Source organism: Elephantulus edwardii, unplaced genomic scaffold (assembly GCF_000299155.1).
Source record: "Elephantulus edwardii isolate Elephantulus edwardi_28Jun2011 unplaced genomic scaffold, EleEdw1.0 scaffold00186, whole genome shotgun sequence".
Classification (NCBI taxonomy): Eukaryota; Metazoa; Chordata; class Mammalia; order Macroscelidea; family Macroscelididae; genus Elephantulus; species Elephantulus edwardii.
In genome coordinates, this window is record NW_006399936.1 from 6,039,444 (window position 1) to 6,045,660 (window position 6,217).

Sequence of the window (6,217 nt, forward strand, 5' to 3'; positions counted from 1 at the left end):
TGGTTTTAGATCACTTATCTATCTCCAGCCTTTGAACAGCCTTGACCTAGGCCATACGGAAGAGGCAGAGCACAGATCCAGGAGCTTCTGTGTTGAGGGTGGAGGCGTGGGTGCTTCTTCCAGCTAGTTTTTCATGTGTCATCTTCTGGGTTGACAGGACCCTGGTGGAAGAGGCAGGTCGTGGGCTTTCATGGAGGAGGTCTACCTAGGGGCAAGCCAAGCAGAAGGACCCCATCTCTCTCTCTCTCTCTGTCTCTCTTTTTTTTTCCAGTCATGCTGTGTGGAACTGCTGGAATAATTGATTTTTACAAACCCCACTGGCTTGTAAAAATCCTCCACTGGCAGGAAGCTACAGATGGATGCTTCAGCACAGCTTGTAAGTGATGACTGAGGGAGGAATGGGACATAAGAATGGGACATTCTAGACAAAGTGAGGCAAGGATCTTGTGTGATGGGTGCAGGGGAGACTGTGAAATATGCACATACATCTGCACAAATGAAGGTGGGAGGAACTGGAGCTTCACACAGCACAGAGGAGCACAGTGGAGTGCTGTGTTATTGAACACTCTCGTCTGCTCCCTACACACATGAGGACCGATCAATGCCAGGTCTCTCACCATTCTCACACCTTCTCACTGCTTAAGCCCATTGTTGCCCTCACTGTGACAACACACCTCATTGAAATGCTTTATTTTTCCCATTGGTTGTCCACTTTTCTAATCATGATTTCCTGTTGTGAACACTGGTCCCTCCTGATAACATGAACAAAATATCTCAGACAGAGCCCACCCTCCTTCCTTCTAAGGGGCACTAAGATGGCACTTCTTCCTAGAAAGATTTGTTCCTTCTGTTGGCTGTCCATGTGGATATTCAGTATTCTTGGACAACACACTGTTCAAAGGCATCAAGTCTTTTTCAGTCTTTCTGATTCACTGTACAGCTTCTATACATATTGGAGCTTCCACAGATATGGATTATGAATTCAGAGAAACCAAACTTGTTATAATGCCAAACTTTTCTTTACATTGAGCTATAATTAACAGTGAAGGGTAGAGGATTTATGTCTGTGAAACTCGCAGAACGTTTGTGTGATTTGCCTTATGGTGATCAGTGATTTCACGGTGGTCTGGATTGAGTCCTCAATATGTTGGAGATATGCCTGTTCCAGTGACCGACCTCCCAACATCATAGCAACACATAAGGGAACACAGTACATCCCCCTGACAGTGGGTGGTAGAAATCATGTGAAGACAGGGCAGAGTATCCCTAGTGGAGAGGCTACCATGAAGATTATTCACCTAAGATAAGTAAGTGTCAGAAGAAATCTCCATCCTTGCAGCTGAAGGACCCTGGAACGGGGGCCTGTGTGAGACACCAACAAAAGTCATACAGTCCCTGCAAGCTGGCAGCAAAAGTTGTAAAAATACACAAGAGAATGGTGTGCAACGAAGGTGTATGATTGGTGTCCCAGCATTCATTAATTTCTGTCATTCTCTCCCCAGATGATTCCTACAATTTTGGAACTTCTCAAGCCAGCACAATCCTAGGTGGCTTCTTATATGCCCTGGAAAAATACCCACACATCTATGGAGATCTACCCAGACTATTGACACAGTTGCCAAATGTGAAATTCCCTTGAGACTGATGGATCCATCCCAGCCAACAGAAATGAGATAAAGCCTTTCAATCCTTTCCCCTGAAATCGTGGGTATCGTAGAGTCCATTCCTATAAATAATCTAAATACATCATCATAGTTTGTTGGTGTTAATGGGGAAGGTGGGAGTCTGTCGAGTCAAGGTGGGTGAGTCTCCTTTCTCTTCTTGGCTGCACCTCCTGTGGGGGCCCACAGCTTCACTGGGATCCCCACTGACACAAAGCACCCTGGGAAAGAGTCTATCCTGGAACCAAGGAACTGCATGCCAGGAGACCAGAAAGACCGCAAAACCATAATGTTGCTGTTGATGTTAACTACTCCTGTGGAATAGCCGCTGTGTGTGAACAACTGGTCTTTTGATAATCATTCAAATGTTTCAAACACAAGTAAAAATACCAAGCAAAAACACTGTCATAGAGTCAATTCCCATTCAGGGTTACCCTAGGACAGACTGGATTTGTACATTGGTTATGAATTTGTACTGGATTGTAAATCTTTACCAGAGCAGACTGCCCCGTCTTATCCAACAGAGTAGCTGATGGTTCAGACCAACCCTTGAGCATCAGCCCAGTATCAGCTTTTGAGCATCAGTAACATAGTGAACATGATTCAGACCAACTTTTGAGCATCAGTAACACATTGCACAGCCAGGGCTCCTATAGAGGCCACGCTCTGGTTTTTGGCTACCGTCAAATCAACTCCGGCTCACAAGGACTGCATGTAAATTGAATAAAACACTGCCCAGTTCTACACTATCCTTAAATTTCCTACTGTAATTATCTCACACCTGCAGTGATAGAAGGGATTAAAGAAAAGAAGCAGAAATAATGAAGTGAGCAAGAAATAGAGGACTTAATGCTGTATTACTGGTAACACCATCTGATAGTCCATCCAAACCAGGAGGAGGGGACTAAGGGCTGTCCTCACCTGAGGTCACTGTAAGGAGAATGACATCCAAGTAGAAGGGAGAGACAGTCTAGAGCAACAACTCTCCTCCCTCCTTGTCCTTTGGGAGATGCTTCTCCACCTGGGGAGTTATCATCAGTTTTCATGGTGAAATAATGTGAAAATATCAAGGAGAAAGCAGAATTTTTTGTTCACGATGTCTTTTCCCAGCATCGTGGAAATTGAGAGAGAAAAAAAGGAGAAAGCCCAAGAGGTTGGTTCTTAGACAGTTCACACTGGTTGTCTGTCTCCAGGTTCTCTGAGGACATGTGTGTCTAGTGCCCCCTTTTGCCCACCGGGGAAGGTTGAAGTAGAGACTGTCCTTCAGATCCTGTTAAGAACCCAAATTTTTACCAGAAACTACTAACATTAGTGCAACTAAAGTTAGTATACAACTCCCCACTGCTGAATTTGGCTGGGAAAAACAGAACATAAGTTTACTGTATTGTAAAATAATAATTTTTTAAAATGTATAAACACTTTGTAAATATTACATTGTTTATAAATTGAAGGTCTATGGAAACCTTGCTTTGAACAAGTCTCTCAGCACCATTATCTCCATGTTATATTTCAGTGATTCTCATAATATTCCAAACCTTTCCATAAGTTATTGTAGATGCAATAAGGTTACATTTTGGTTTACATATAAATTCTATATCCACTTACTAACCAAAAAATGCATGCAACTCTTTCATGTCAGTGATCTGGAACTGAACCCTCAGTATCAAGGAGATTTGCCCTCATTTACATATAAAGAAGGTAGAATTCATGATATCCCTTAAAAAAATAGTTACTATGTGTCCAGAATTTATGACAGAAAAGCGATTTTCCTTTTTTGCTTGGAAGTTTCTTCTTTTATTCTCATGCTAATACAATTCTATCTTCCTTTTTATTAATTTAGGTATTTTTAAAAAAATTTGCTTGCTTACAAAGTTCATTATACACAGAGTTTCACAGTATTCTTTCTTCACTCAGTGTATCATATTATCATTCTCATGCATCATTTTTCATAAACTCAATCACCATCGGAACTTGCCCATCATTACCCAGTCTTTTTACCCAGATACTTTCTGCTTTCTTGACATCCTTCCGCCTAACAAACTGTGCAGCCCTGTGTTTTTAGCACTATCTATCCTCATCTCTCTGTTCCCCATCTACCCAACTTGAGTTCCTGTACACGTTTTACCAGTTATCCTTCTAGTTTTATGATGATGGTCTTATGCAGTGTTTGTCTTTATGAGACTGCCTTGGTTCACTCAGATAACACTCTCCAGACTCTCCCAAGTTATGCAGTATTTTTCAGAATCATTGCTCCTAAGTGAGGGATAGTATTCCATTGCATGAATGTACTACAATTTCTCATTCTGTTCCCACAAATCCTATCCTTTTGTAAAATAGAATAATAAATAAACTGAGTATATTAGGACATTGAATAGACAAAAAAATGTCTCTGAGAGTTGGTTGTGAACCCTCTGCATTTAAATTTCTCTGAGTTACAGAGATCCTACAGACAGAGTAGACTGTCATATTAAGTTTTCAAGTCTCAGCCTTTATGGGATTAATCTGCCTTCCTTCTCACTCAGAGCATCTGGTGTCAGATCTTCTAACCGATCAGTGAGCAGATCAACACATACCCTACAGTTACCAGGGCTCCTGAGAGGTGCTTTCTGGCATCACTGGTCCAGAGGCCCTGCTCTGTGAAGCACTGGAGCTTAAATCTCAAGGCAAAATGCATTATATCAGCTAAAGGTTTTAGAATACATTCTAGTATCCAGTGTCTTTCAGGGCATCCTTTAGGCAGTATTTTTTCCACTCAGTGAGCCATCCTGTAGTTGAAATATCAGTGACATTTAAAGATGGAAACACTGCCCTCCCCACTGTGCTCAGAACCATTAAGTCGGGTAGCCAAGTCTGTGCAGCTAGGGAGCTGAAAAAGCATGACTTGAAGTCAGTGCCCTCTGACAGAGAGCCATTCACCAGTGAAGGCTGAGCATGGTGACAGGAAGAAAACGTGAGAAAAGGCTAAAGCCCTGCTCAAGCATAGCCTGCTCAGTGCCACCTTCAAAGGCAAGTCCTTTCCCAGAGTGGGTGTAGTCCCTGTCTGCCACGGGTACTGGCTTCCTTAGCTCTGGGTGTTCATCCTCCAGTTGGATGAACAGAGGCAATGGTCAGCACTACATGAACCTCTTCTAGGCCAACATAATGAACTTGATCTGGGGAGCACAGACCACCAGATATGCCTCCCGTAGGCACAATAACTTATTCAAAAATGGTGCACCCAAAATGTAAATCCGGGACAAAGTAGTAGGATGTACATGAAACGTTCTGGAGAATAGAACACATTTTAGATCATAAGGCAAACATCAATAAATTAAAAAAAAACATTGAAATAATACAAAGCTGCTTCTCAGACCAGAGTGCTATAAAATTAGAGATTAACAACAAGAGGATTAAGGAGAAAAAAAATCATACATTTGGAAGATGAACAACAACTTGCTTGAAAATAAATGGGTACAAGAAGAAATAAAAAAATGAAATTAATAAGTTTCTTGAAATAAATGTCAGTGAAAACACCAAGTACCAAACTCTCTGAGAAGCAGCCATAGCAATAATCAAAGATCCATTTATAGCAATAAGCAAACACATCAAAATGCAGGAGAAAATTACCATTGACTCTCGAACCCAACATCTCCAGCAAATTGGAAAAAAAAAGAAAGAAAACCAAAACCCTCTAAGAAAAACCTGAAATTTTGAAAATGGGGTAGAAATAATGAAATGGAAGACAAAACCAGTTGAAAACATCAACAAAACCAGGAGGTGCTTCTTCAAAAATGTCAATAAAATTGACAAACCACTAGGAAAACTAATAAAGCGAAAATAAAAGGACATATAATTAATAAAAGAAATTATACAGGCAATGTCACAATAAAACCAACAAAAATAAAATTTTTTTAAATGAAAGATCATGAAAAACTATACTCAAACAAATATGAAAACCTAGAAGAAATGGACAATTACTTAGAAATTCACAAACTACCTAAACTGACACAAACTGAAACTGAACACTTGAACAGACCCATTACAGAAGAAGAAATTGAAAAGGCAATAAAACAGCTTCTAGCCAACGTTAGTCCTGGTCCAGATAGTTTTAAGAGTGAATTTTATCAAACTTTCAGAGAAGAAGTGTCACCAATTCTACATAAACTATGTCAGAAAATAGAACATGATGGATGGAATTCTCCCAGACTCATTTCATGAAGCAAACATCCTTGATAGGTAAAAACACCACCCAAACAGAAAACTATAGGTGAATAATCTCTGAAGAACATAGATGCAAAAATTCTGAATAAAATTCAGGCCAATAGAATCCACCAATACATCAAAAAAGTAATTCACCATGACCAAGTAAGATTTATAACAGCTACGCAAAAATGGTTTAACATAAGAAAAACAATCAGTGTCATTCCTCACATCAGCCAAGCAAAGAGCAAGAACCACAAGATCCCTTCACCTGATACAGAAAAGACCTTTGACCAAATCCAACACCCTTTCTGGATTAAAACACTCAAAACAATAGGAAAAGAGGAAAATTTCCTCAACATAATAAAAAGTATATA